Raw genomic sequence first — 13,484 nt, 5'->3', positions numbered from 1 at the left:
TGTAGTTGTGCTGTGCGCATGGGAAGAGGCTGGCTCAGAGTGCACCTGTGCTGCCATCTTGGGGCCCTCTTTTCAACTTTTCCTCTTTTCTAATGTAGGCACTTAGTGCTATAAATTCCCCTCTCAGTATTGCTTTAGTTATGACCCAGAAATTTTATATGTTGTTTTTTTCATTGGGTTTAATGTATTTTTTTTAATTTCCTCTGAGACTTCCTCTTTTCTCATGTATTGTTTAATTGCTCAGTTTCCAAGTATTTGAAGATCGTCTTGTTATTTTTCTGCTATTGATTTCTAGTTTGAATCAGTGGTAGTTGAAGAACACATTCTATAGAGATTTTACTTCTTTTCAGTTTGTTAAGCTTTGTTTTATGTACTAGGAGATGGTCCATCCTGGTCTGTGTTCCATCAACACTGGTCAGCTCTATTTTAAGGATATTAAAAATCAGCGTCAATATCTGAGACAACCTTGCATGTGTTTGGCTCTGGGCTTGTGGCAGGTCTTGCCTCTTTCTAGACCCACCTTGTTCAGGCTCCCCTGCCATGTGCACTGTTTCAGTGCTCCAAGAGCCAACATTTCCATTCTTGTTTTTCTGCATTTTTAATATCCTCTGAGTCAGCCTCCAGCCTCACAGCGTTGCCTACCAGAGGAGATGAAGGAGACATGACTAACACATATAATGTGGTATCCTGAAAGGAATTCTAGAACAGAAGAAGACCGAGGATAAATCTGAGAAAATCTGTTGCATAAACATTATTATAAGGAAGTGATATTTCTTCCAAGTTCATGTAGAAAGAGCTTTCAATCACGATGAGGTTGTTTGAAGTATAAGCTTTACTTAATATTAATATTGGTTCATTAATTGTGACAAGTGTAACATACTAATGTAAGATGTTAGTAATAAAGGAAGCTGGGTGATGGGTATAAGGGGAACCATCTTTGCAATCATTCTATAAATCTAGAGCTCCAAATTTAAAAAGTTTTTTTAATATAGCTTGGTTCATACCTGCCTGGTTTTATTTCATAATTTGTTTTTTCTTTATGGAATATTGTCTTCATTTATTGTTTGAAGATTTATTCTATATCATTTAAATTCCTTTTTAGAAGATGGCTCTGATACTTACCATTCCCCAACAGTAAATTCTCCCATTCAATTGATTTTGTAGGGAATATTTCTTGGTAGTTTTTTTTATCACATATCTTGTAATGTCTGTTTTCAGATTCCTCTTGAATAGATGTTTCTTAGGGTTTTTTTTGTTTTGTTTTTTTCCCACTTTTGAAGAGAACCCTTCTGATAATTCCGTGATCACTATTTTCTAGAGCATTGGTCCCCAGTCCAGAACCCCAGGATTTATACTGGCACCTCAGGTCTCTTACGTGATGGAGCTTTCAGAAATGGAATAATTGGCTCATTGCACTTTTGTGGGCCACCCAGTAGGCACTGTAACCGTAGAAAGGGTGAGAGAAGTAAGCAAGATGGGAGCCAGGGGCCTCAATGCCCAAGGTAATGAGACCTCTTATACACCAGTTCACACACTCTTATCCTCACCTCTACGCCCAGCCGTAGTTTTGGTGAACAGGTTTGCACAGGTTTTGACCTGCTTGACGCTGACAGCACCTCCATGCATGTACAGCCTGCTCTGCCTTCAGTTTTTGCCCCAGGTCTTCTCTGATGCCTGTGACAGCCTGCTCAGCATTCATGCACGAGAAACACAGAAATATGGGGACAATTAACGGCCAATGGGGCAACCCTCAGGTAATGGAACTGGGGGCAAAGGTTCATTGCTTCTCCCTTGCACCCCTCTGATGTAAAATACTGAGGTATATTCTGTTTTCTTCTCAGAACCATGAGCTAGTGGGATTAAACTCTGGTTGTTCACAGCAATAACCAACTCTGAGGTCCTTACTTTACTTCCTTTCTTATTTTATTCACCCTAGTCCTTCTCTCCTGCTCTTGATTATCACTTCCAAAATGAGCTACCTGCACATAAACCCTATCCTTCAACTCTGCCTTTGGGGAAACCTTGGCTGAAACATGCCCTAACCTTACTTAAACCAGTTAGAAGTCAGAGGGCAAGGGTGCGCACTGATACAGTCCATAAAGGAGTCAACCTCTTCAGGCACAGAGGAGGCAGAGGAGACTTAAAAATGGACCTGAAGAGGCAAATGGAAAATAGAAAACTCTTCCAAAGTGTATTATCTCCTATCTTAAGAACATATAAAGGGCAAAGTGGCATGCTCTTCTCATACAAATACTTGAATTCAGTGGCATATAAAGACTATTATAAGGAAGTGATATGTCCACTTAGTTCACATAGAACTGAAGTTGTTTGGAATTGTAATAGTAGTTTATGGAATGGAATTAAGGCAGAGTAGGGTCGCCCCCTGGCAGTACTATTGTCAGGCACTCTAAAGCATCAGAAAGGAGGTTCACAGATGGTCTTCAATGACCCTTCCAGTTCTAAGTTATGGAATCAGTTTCTATCAATGAAATGGCAACACTCTCCCTCCATGCTCCCACGGGGAATGGGAGCTGTGCTTATTGAGACTCACTCAAGTTTTTTTGGAAGGAGTGTGTTTCCAAACAGGCAGCACTAACAAAGAGTTTCCCTCAACTAATCGGAAGGCCCACTATGCAATGGCAGAGGAAGAGAAACTTTAAAACAGAGCTTGGTGTGTGTGGCAGGGAGTGGAGTGAGAGAGGTTTATAGTCTGCATTCTCAAAAAATATGTGTTAAAGGAGAAAGACAAGTACCAAATGATTTCACTCATCTGTGGAGTATAAGAACAAAGAAAAAACTGAAGGAACAGAACAGCAGCAGACTCACGGAACCCAAGAATGGACTAACAGTTACCAAAGGGAAAGGGACTGGGGAGGGTGGGTGGGAAGGGAGGGATAAGGGGAATAAGGGGCATTATGATTAGCGCACATAATGTAGGGGGGCACGGGGAAGGCAGTATAGCACAGAGAACACGAGTAGTGATTCTATATATTGATGTAGGGCGTTAACCCTTTGCTCCTCCTAGAGAAATGCAGTACTGCTGAAATCCCTCCTTATTGTGTGTCACCATGCCAGCATCTTACTATGCTGATAGACAGTGACTGTAATGGGGTATGGGGTGGGGACTTGATAGTCGGGGGAATCTAGTAACCAAAATGTTGTTCATGTAGGTGTATATTAATGATACCAAAAAAAATATGTGCTAACGTGAACAGAGATGCAGCATGGAGAAACCCAACATGGAATTTGACCCTTGGTTTCAGCTCTCCAGTGGCAGGACCTAAACAGAGCCTTTGTTCAGTATTTGGCACATTGTTCCCAAGGCAGCAATGGTCCATTTTGAAGAGACACATGACACCCTCAAGGAGACTGGACTGAGGAGCAGGACCGGCCCATGCAGGAGAAACAGTGGTGGTGTGTTCTTTCCCCGGGCAGAGCTACTCCCTGCACACCAGGATGCTTCTACCAAACAAAGGTCCTTTGGAAAAGAAAAAGCAGCTCCTGGCTGGTCTTGGTTATGAGCAGCCTCTTCTGTGTGCAAGGTGGTTGTGAGAAATTGGCTCTTATTAAATGTCAGATAATTGTGTCGATTTGATTTTGTGTAGTGGCATAACTTTATAAGTCAGAAAAGTACCAAGAAAGTACCTTTACTTAGAGCCAGAAGGCCTGGGAACAAACCTCAGCTCTGATAATAATGTCAGCTCTGCTCACAGACTCATTTAATCCTCAGAGCAACTCCATGAGGTAGGCGCTAATATTAACCCCAACCCACAGTTACATAAAATGAGGCACAGAGAGGTGTAGTAATATTCCTAAGCTGGCAAGTGTCAAATTGTAGATCCTGACTCAAGTCTGCCAGACCTTTCATCATTATGCTTTACTAGCTGAAGGGCCTCAGTGAATCCACTAACTCCTTTGTGAGGGTCAGGTTCCAAATATGAAAATATACTTGATAATGCTGATAGGACTTAGGAGAGGAGCAAATGAATTCATTCAACAAGCATTCCGGGGAACCAGTTATATTCATTCAGAGCATTGCACATCAGAGAGGAATTGCCTTGAACAATATCTGCTGTGTAGATGTGTTTATGTAGTAGAACATGAATGGGAATGTGTCATTCTTTGCCTGTCACAGCACCCCGCCCTGCTTTCCCCCTCATAGCATTTTCCCCCTCTCCATTTTAAGAAACACCCCAACTGAGCAGACACTAGGTATGAGGACCCACTTCCCGCTGTGAAATCAACTGGGACAGGTTCTCTCTGCACTGCACAACAGACCAGCCGGTGGCCACATAACCAACTGAGCAGACTGGTTCTACCCTCGGACAGCTAATGGCTCTTCATGGTCACTGGGCCGAGGCCTGGGGGGCTGGCTCTTCTGCTGCTCTGCCCCCGTCTCCAGCGTTCGCTCAGCTTTCATCCAAGTCCCGGCCTTGTAAGCTGTGCGGGGTCCATGCCATCCTTCCCCTTGCAGTGACAGGGATCACCTCTCGTTGGGGGACTGCAACAGCCCCTGAACTTCTCTCCCTGCCTTTACTCTTACTGCCCATAGTCAGCTTTCCAGCCAGCACTGAAAATACAAATCAGATCAAATACAAATCAGCAGCACTTCCCTGCTGTCATTCACTGACTCCCAGCCTGCCTGGAGTGAATTCCAACCTGCTCCCATGCCCACAGGGCCATACAGCTCTCATTCCTGCCCACGCTGTGGCCTTATTTCCTCTCTCTCTCTCTCTCTCTCTCTCTCTCTCTCACACACACACACACACACACATATATATAACATATACAAACACAAATATATATACACACAGATAGATATATAGATATATGTGTGTGTGTTTTGAATGACAGAGTGGAATAATTAATATAATGCTACTGTGATCAAAGATTTAATACCAAGGATGGTTAATTTTATGTGTCAGTCTGACTGAGTATGACATGCCCAGATATTTGATTAAATATTATTCTGGGTGTGACTGTGAGGGTATTTCTGGATGAGATTAACATTTAAATCAGTAGACTGAGTGAAGCAGATTTCCCTCCCCAATGTGGGCAGGGCCTCCAATCCATTGGAGGCCCGAATGGAAAAAAGGTGGGTTAAAGGAGAATTCACTTTCTCTGCCTGATGGTTTTCAAGTTGGGACATTGTCTTCTACTGCACGTGGACTGGAACTTAAACCGTCAGCTCTCCTTGTTCTCAGGCCTTTAGACGTGAGCTGGAACTATCCCAGCAGCCCTCGTGGGGGCTTCTCATCCTCCACAATCACATGAGGCAATCCCTTAAAATAAGTATCTCTCCCTCTCTCTCTCTCTCTTCATATATAAACATATACAGCTCCTACTGTCTCTGTTTTTCTGAAGACCCCTAATACAAAATCTCATGTTTTTGAAGGCAATTACTCTGAATATTAAACTTACTCATTATAAAAGCATTTCATATAGATTTAGAAATTTAAGAAGAAAAACCTTGATAATTGCATTATTCACATCCAACTATTATTCATATTGTTGCATTTCCATCCAGCATTTCCCTACACAAAGAAATGTTATTTTTCAAGATGTGATTACACTGTATTTAATTTTCTAACATCATTTTTCATACTAAATTATAGACATTTCTCATTGCTAATTTGGTCTTCATAACCATCATTTTTAATACCTGGACAAGAGGAGTGTATATGTGGCGTAATTGACTTAAATTCCTCCTGCTTGTTGCAAATCCAATTTGTTTCCATTTTTTGTTATTACAACAATAAACATCTGCCTGCATAAAGCGTCTTCCACATTTAGAATTATTTCCTTAGGATATATTTTCAAATGTGGAATAATTGTATCAAATTGTACAGATTTACTTAAGGCTCTTGATACTAACTTCCAAACACTTTTCTAGAAAGGTCTTTCCAATTTATATTCTCCCTAGTAGAATATGAGAGTATCCATCTTACACACACTGACCAGCACTATGTGCCTAGAGTTATTTTTCAGTGTTATAGTTAAATAAAACAGTATGCATTATTTCAATTTGCATTTCTTCTGTTGCTAGTGGATAATGGGGTCTCTTCCTAGCCCCCCATTGTTAGTTACCTGTCATATATACTTACATAAGGACACAATCAATTACCTATTTTGGCTCTATATGTCTTAATATTTTCCAGGGCCAATCATATCAATATTTTTCTCATTAGTCTTTTTATTGTCTTCTCTGCTTACATTTCTAGATGATTTGGGGGATCGTTTTGTTAAATTCCTTTTTAAAAATTCCCTTAAGGATTGTGATGAGGAAGAATCCCCATTGACACCCAGTAAACCTCCCCAGGAGGAAGCCACGTGGCCACCTATATTAGTAGTGCCTCACTTTCGGAAGCTTTACGGCCTCCCGTCTGGCTTCCCCACTGCGTCCGGAGGCTTTCTGCCCTGAGAATAGAACACTCAGCGAGGAAAGGCCTGAACTCTGGGCACTGGGAGGAAATCCTGAGGCACAGCTTTTGTAAGTCTAACTCACCAGCTCCACAGTGTCACCAAAGCTTTGCATTTTTCCTTTTGGCCCATTCTCCTGGGTCAGCTGTGTAGCTGTTGCAGCCCCAGGTCATGGATTCATGGCATCCTCACAATCCAGAGCCCTGCAGGATGGTTCCTCCATTTATTTTATTTTATTATTTTTATTAAGGAGGGAGCCCTTCCCCAAAGCTTTTCAGTTGACTTTCCTATACATCTCAATAGGGCAAGGTGACATCACACAACATGAGTTCTTCAACCAGTGGTGCATGTCCATGACTGGTTTTGGCCAATCAGTAGTCATATGATGGGGCTGGGGTGGGAACACATTCACCGAGCACATAAGAGAGTGAATATAATCATAAAGTTGGGGAAATTGGGAGGTAGATTGGCTGATAAGTAACGTGGCTACCATACCAATTTTCTCAAACTGTATTTGGGAAACACAATTATAGAGTTTATTTTTGCTCAGGAGTGGATCCTCAAGGTTTTGTGGGTCCTGAAGCTTATGATTCTCTTGTAGGGGGAGGGGAATTAACTATACAAAACTACGTATAGAAGACTATTTATTTAAAATGGGAAAAGAAGTTGCAAATTGTGCATATGTATATATGTATTATAAATTATATAGAAATCTAACAAAGTGCCACAAATATCACAAACTCTAGAAAAACAACATATTTTAGTTATCTGCCCTACCCTCCAATAATACATTTTAAATTAGTATAACCCATAATTATGAAAAATATGCAAAATTATGGCAAACACAAGTAATTCAAAGCATTTTAATGAACTATATAATTACATGTAATCAAATAACTGTTGTATTACATGTACTAACTTATTATGTACGTGTATAGAACTTTGGTCACTGGAACATTTGTGTCTTTAGCAGCTTCACTTCGTCAATGGCAGTTCTGAGTGATGTTTCATCTGGAATGTCCAACTTCATCAGGGCAACACATTCAGCTCTGTGTATGCTGGAATGCTGAAGACATGTGACTTCTCATGTAGACGGATGTATTCACTATTTGATCCTTATTGTAGTTTTCTATTGCTGTGGAACAAATTATCGCAAATTTATGACTTAAAACAATACACATTCATTATCTGACAATTTCTCTAGGTCCAAAGTCCAGGCAAGGAATAACTGGATTTCTTGCTCAGGGTCTCACCAGGCAGAAACCAAAGTGTTAGCCAGGATTATCACTCTCGTTTGGGTTACAAGGTCCTCTCCCAAGCTCACTGGCATAACTAGCTGTTGACAGAATTCATTCCCTTTCTGCTATAGAGCTAAGCTGTCAGCCTGAGACCACTGTCAGTACCAGGGGGCTGCCCACAGTTCTCTGCCATGTGGTTCTAATAAGAAGCTCATAGGATGTTTGCTTTCATCCAAGGTAGCTGGGGTGCACCCCTATGACTTTCTTTCCTACAATAAGCCAGAGAAAAACTCTTTTCTTTAAAAGGGCTCGTATGATTAGGTCAGTCCCTCCACCTCCTCCTGGATGATCTCCATATTCAATGTCAACTGATTTGGTAGGTTCATTGCATCTGCAAAATCCCCTCACAGCAGTACCTAGATTAGTGTTTGATTGAACAAATGGAGGAAAGTGTGTGTAGATTAGGGTCAGGAATTTAGTGGAGTGGGGGGGCATTTTGTATTTCTGATTCTATTTTGACTAGGTATTGATGAGAACTGAATTGTCTGTTGGTGATTTTACATGACAAGATTGAGAGAATTTTCCAAAGATCAGCTTCAGGCTCTATGCACTTCAAACTTTGTTTCTTCCTCACTACCTTTGTCCTGTGGAAAAAAAGATATGTTCTTTGGTTAGATGAGCTTGTGCTGCATGTCAGGTCTCCACAGAGAAGTCCCCAATTCCTCATACACAGTTCGGAAATCCAGAAAGCTCTTAAAAGAATGGGTTGTTCAACTCAGATGACGGCAATGCCTAGTTTAAACTACTTAAGATCCCTGTTGGTCTCTGTACCATTTTTGAGGTATATATATATATATATTACTAACTGGTTGTACCCAGACTCTGCTAAGAGTCTTAGAGCACACCCCTCTAAAATTTCTAAACTTTGAAAAAAACAAAAAACAAAACACTCTGGTCCTAAGGATTTCAGACAAGAAAGTGCAGACTGTTATTAAAAGCTAGGAGATACTGTTCTGTAAAATTGTTTAACAGGCAAATAAACATGATTATTTGTGCAGGGAAGATGTTTTCCATCTATTCTGACACCAACTGGTGTACTACAGTGCCATTCTGGATCTAAGCACCAGAATTAGTGCAGATCCTACCAGTTCAAGGGCATGGCTACAAGACTGTCTTCACTTCACATACCAACCGAAGTGAAGCCCCTGAGTCACCCACACTTCTGACCAACTGGCTGCAATGGACGGGTTCCCATGAGCCCATTCGAGTTTGCTAGAATGACTCACAGAACTCAGGAAGGTGCAATACTTATAATTATAGTTTTATTGTAAGGGAAACAATTCAGGAACAGCCACATGAAGAGAGAAACTGGGCAAGGACTGGGAGAGCCCTGAATGCACAGCTTCCGTGCCTCATCGCTATGGAATCAGGACTCATCACTCTCTGACACGTTCATGTTCCCCAACCAGGGAGCTCCCACAAGCTCTGGGGCTCACCCTTTCTAATGAAGTCTCACTAGGTGGACATACTTGATTAAAATGTTGGGTAAATGACTGAACTCAATCTCCAGCCCCCTACCCTTCTCCAGAGGTCAGACTGGCTCAGAGTCTCAGCCCCAATCCTGTGGTTGGTCTTTTCAGTAACCAGTTCCGGTCCTGAAATGATCTAGGGTCCAACCATGAATCATCTCATTAGCATAAATTCAGGTGTAGTCCGAGGGACTTATGAATAACAGACACTTGTATGTCTTGGGTGATCACAAAGGTTTTAGAAGCTCTGTGACAGGAACCCTGGATGAAGACCAGACAAATTCTTTATTACACAACACCACCTCGTGTCTGTTAACATCCCTAGAATGTTCTTTCTTTACCACTAGTGGAGTCACGACTTGATGGCCCAGTTTCTGGCTTCCATTCTTTTGTTGACATGACAACTAATAGGAAGAAAGATTTCTAGGATGTCTCCACTGAGGTGGGGGCCAGGGGAATTTTTATTCAAATCATATGAGCATTCTAGTAAAGATGTATAAATGTACACATTTCTTTGGTCAAAATTACTGCTTGATGTTTTATAATTAACTGCCCTTCTGCTTTGGGTTTGTATTTTCCTTAAGTTTTCAAACTAGTAATTGCCAGCTTAGAGGCATGCCACTGATTTTCATGTATTTATCTTCCCTTAGCCTCTTTACTCATAAATTCTCATTAATTCTAATAGCATTTTAGTTGATTCATTTGGATTTTTGTAAGTAGTAAAATCATATCATTCTCACATAATAATATCCCTTTTTATACGTACAACATTTATTTCTGGTTAAGGTCTTAGGCTGTCCAGGACATGTAAAATATAATTAAGTAATAATTGGGATGCTAGAGGCTTCGTTTTACTCTTGATTTTAATGCAGAAACTTTGGGTATTTTATCATTAAGCCCAGCATTGGCTATTTGGAATACATTTTATCATGTTAATGATGTGGACTTCAAGTCCTTACATATTTAGCATTTTCTTATTAATAGAAGTAAAATTTTATTTATGGCTATTTAACATCATTAATTTTTTACAGATTACTTATTTTTAGGAGACTAATAACAGAATCTGCTTTGTTATTTTTTTGTTCAAAAGTATGCCTTGGAGTTAATTCTAAAATGTGGAGCCATCTGTAATAGCTAAATCTATCACTTTTATAAAGTCTCAGTAAAAGAGCACTTCCAGATATTTTTACAGATTTCTTTATTGCCTGGGCTCTAACTATTGGACTCAAGATTTTGATGCTTGCTGTGGGTGAAACTAGATAAACTGCATGGTCTACTCTAGCACTTTGTAAACAATCAGTGTATATAACGTAAGACATCATCTAAATTGCATTTAAGGTTCTCCTACACCAAGGGTTAAGAAACCATGGTCCATGGACCAAATCCCACCCACTCACCACCTGCTTTTGTAAATACGGTTTAATTGGAATGCAGTTATTTACACTCTTCCATTTTTGTATCATCAGTGGCTGTTTTTCATGTTACATGGAATAGTTAAGTAATTGAAACATAGACTGTACAGCCCACATCCTCTCATATATGTACTATCTGAGTTTTACAGGAAAGATTGCCTACCTCTGTTCTAGATACAAATCAATATTCTGAGAAAAAAATGGAAGGAAGGGGTTGCACCATCAAATAAATTCAAGAATTCATATATTTCTTCATGAAAATGTGTATTTTATGCTAACAAGTAAAAAATAACTTGGAGCGAGCCCTACAAAAGTTCAAACATCCATATATACATACAGGCTCACACGTATACATCAATTTGATTTATGCCATTATTTTATAAACCTTTGATTGAGCTACAAATCCATTTCTCATTGAAAATCTATGCATATCTCTCAGCACACTACTATCTGTGAATGGCCGGATGGAAGATATTTCTTTTCTTATTACTGCTATAGACTTGTATATATCGTCATCTCATCTCTTCCCTGGCTTGATCTTCTGATCTGTTTGTTAAATTACAAGAAATTTACCTCTGGTTCCTTTCTGATCAATCTGCCTCCACCATCTTTTGTAGTGACCGCAGCTGTTGCGACAGTAAGTTTCATTCTTGACAGTATAACCTCCCCGCAGTATTCATGAGGCGGTACCATGCGGGAGGCCACAGATTGGGAGTCAGGGAAGAAGCAGGGCCCCCACTTGCGCTTGGACTTGTGGCAAGTCTCTTGACTTCTATTAGCTGACTTGTCCTCTGTCTGAGCCAGGAATTAACAATACCTACTTTACTGGATTAAGAGGAGAACGCGAGTTAATGCTTGTGATGTAGCTAGCCTCGTTCTCACAGCAGAGCAAACGATTACTAGGGCTCGGTTCTCTACAACACAACTGCTGACACCATTGAGAGTTTTAAATGGAGGCAATTCAGGGAGGCAGTGTACCGCCCTGGTTGAGAATAAAGATGTAAACATGAGAGACACGTGGGTTCAATTCCCAGGTCTCCCTTTTCCCACCTCTATGACACAAGTGATTTACTCAGCCTCTCGTCCCACCTGGAAAATGAGAAACTCATGAGACTGTACAGGATTTTGGTGAGATTAATATGAAAAATGCTTTATATCAAATAAATGGGAATTGCTACACTATGTATTAACCTATGGTCATGGTGATCATGCTATAGTAAAGAGAAAAGTGAACTGGGGGTTGAAGGGTACAGCTTCTAGTCCTAGAGTCAGCCACTAACTTACTGTGTGTCATTAGTCTGCTTATCTAACTTCTCTGAGCCTCCTTTTCACCATCTTTAAATTGTGGGTTTGAGCTAGACAGTATTACAACACATTTTTAGAGCATCTTGTGAGCCACAACATATTTTCACTCACTTTATTTCACTTTGTAATCATAACATATATCTAAGTTTCTATGAGATAAGGCTTTATGATCACAACATAGCTGTGATGTCATTTCTGTAGCCAAATTATTTCCAGTGTCCACAAAGCAGGTCCTTGTTGGCCCTATTTTTATTAACAGATGTTCTAACCTAATTAGCTTCTTAGCTAATGAATTTAATTTGACAAAGAAATTAACATTCACTAGATTTCTTAGCTATTCCTTGTACCTTTATGCTTCCTTGGCCTGCATGCACTATTCCACATGCTGGTGTTGGGGGTCTGTCAAGCCACTGAGGATCCATGGGACAGACTTGATCACTAGCCTTGAGACCCTTCTTGAGTGCACAGTTGTGTTATTCCCACACTGGACTGAAGGTTTCACCGGCTTAATGACCAGCCTCCAGTGTAGCCACCAGCCCTTCCTATGTACTGGGCTTTAGGGTCCTATAAGTGGCTTTGGTATGAACCGAAGCAGCTTTGAGGCCTGGTATTCTGGCCATGCAAAATCACCAGGAAAGAGAAGATTTGCAATAGTAACAGCAAACCAGTCATAGTAGCTCCAGGGAGATTTGTCTCTGAAGTGACTCTGGGATCTCTTGTCATTACACCTGTTTGTTATCACCGGTGAACATCAAAGCCAATTTGAAATGTCCACTGATAGACCTGGCACAGATAGAATGACACCTCCCAGGATAGTAACATGACACTAACTTGTGGCAAGAAAAGAATTCCATCCACTCAGACTGCAACACTAGATCATTTAAAAAATAACTGAGAATAAAAATTCTGATGTTTAATCCTTGCTATTAATATTCTGAAAAAATATGTTAATACAGCTTCAGGTCATATATCTTATTATACAAAATTTTTGTTACTTTTTTCCCTCTGGAAATTTACTTTTTTTCTTTTTCCTGTTATTGTTATGTGTATAGTACTTTAGGATAGCAATTCCACTTCTAAGAATTTACCATAGGGAAACAATCATAAATAATAATAATATTAACAATTGTGTCTAGTATTTGCCAGGGATTGTACATATTAGTGCCTCCCACCCCACTTTATGGAACAAGAAACAAAATTTGGAAAAATAAGTAGATTGTCAAGGTCAACAGCAAGGCAAGTGAAGTAAGAACTTCTGGTTGACTTACCTCCTAATTACTATGATACATTATGTCACATATAACTATATATATATATTCAAATAAAAATATAAAAGTGAAAAACCCCAGAAGGATATGCACTAAACTGTTAACAGTGTTTGACTCTAAGTGGTGAGATGCTTTTTACTTCCTTCTTCTCCAAATTTTCATAAATGTTAATGTATTATATTCCCCAACACACACACACACGCCTTCCTCTCTCTCTGTCTTTAAATGTTTCTCCCCGATTATCCTCAGTTTCAGCAAATGGCTCCACTGCCTGCTAAACAAAACAAAACAGCAAAGCGCTGCTGTCACTCC

General features: G+C 40.2%; 2 long non-coding RNA genes across 2 annotated transcripts in view; one reads left to right on the top strand and one right to left on the bottom strand.

The window, feature by feature from the left end:
• The first annotated feature begins 1,454 nt into the window (after positions 1-1,454).
• Positions 1,455-3,590, top strand: LOC140849662 (uncharacterized). The gene is made up of 2 exons (XR_012131802.1): positions 1,455-1,754; positions 3,171-3,590. It is a non-coding gene; the product is annotated as an uncharacterized lncRNA (long non-coding RNA).
• Positions 3,591-7,269: 3,679 nt separating this feature from the next.
• LOC140849659 (uncharacterized) overlaps positions 7,270-13,484 on the bottom strand; it is an 88,850-nt gene continuing 82,635 nt past the window's right edge. The window contains exon 3 of the long non-coding RNA XR_012131798.1: positions 7,270-7,555. This is a non-coding gene — a long non-coding RNA (uncharacterized lncRNA). The remainder of the gene's footprint in view (positions 7,556-13,484) is intronic.

This window comes from Manis javanica, chromosome 5 (genome assembly GCF_040802235.1).
Source record: "Manis javanica isolate MJ-LG chromosome 5, MJ_LKY, whole genome shotgun sequence".
Lineage (NCBI taxonomy): Eukaryota > Metazoa > Chordata > Mammalia > Pholidota > Manidae > Manis > Manis javanica.
Note: the sequence above shows the minus strand (reverse complement) of the source record. Positions and strands in the feature narration are given on the sequence as shown.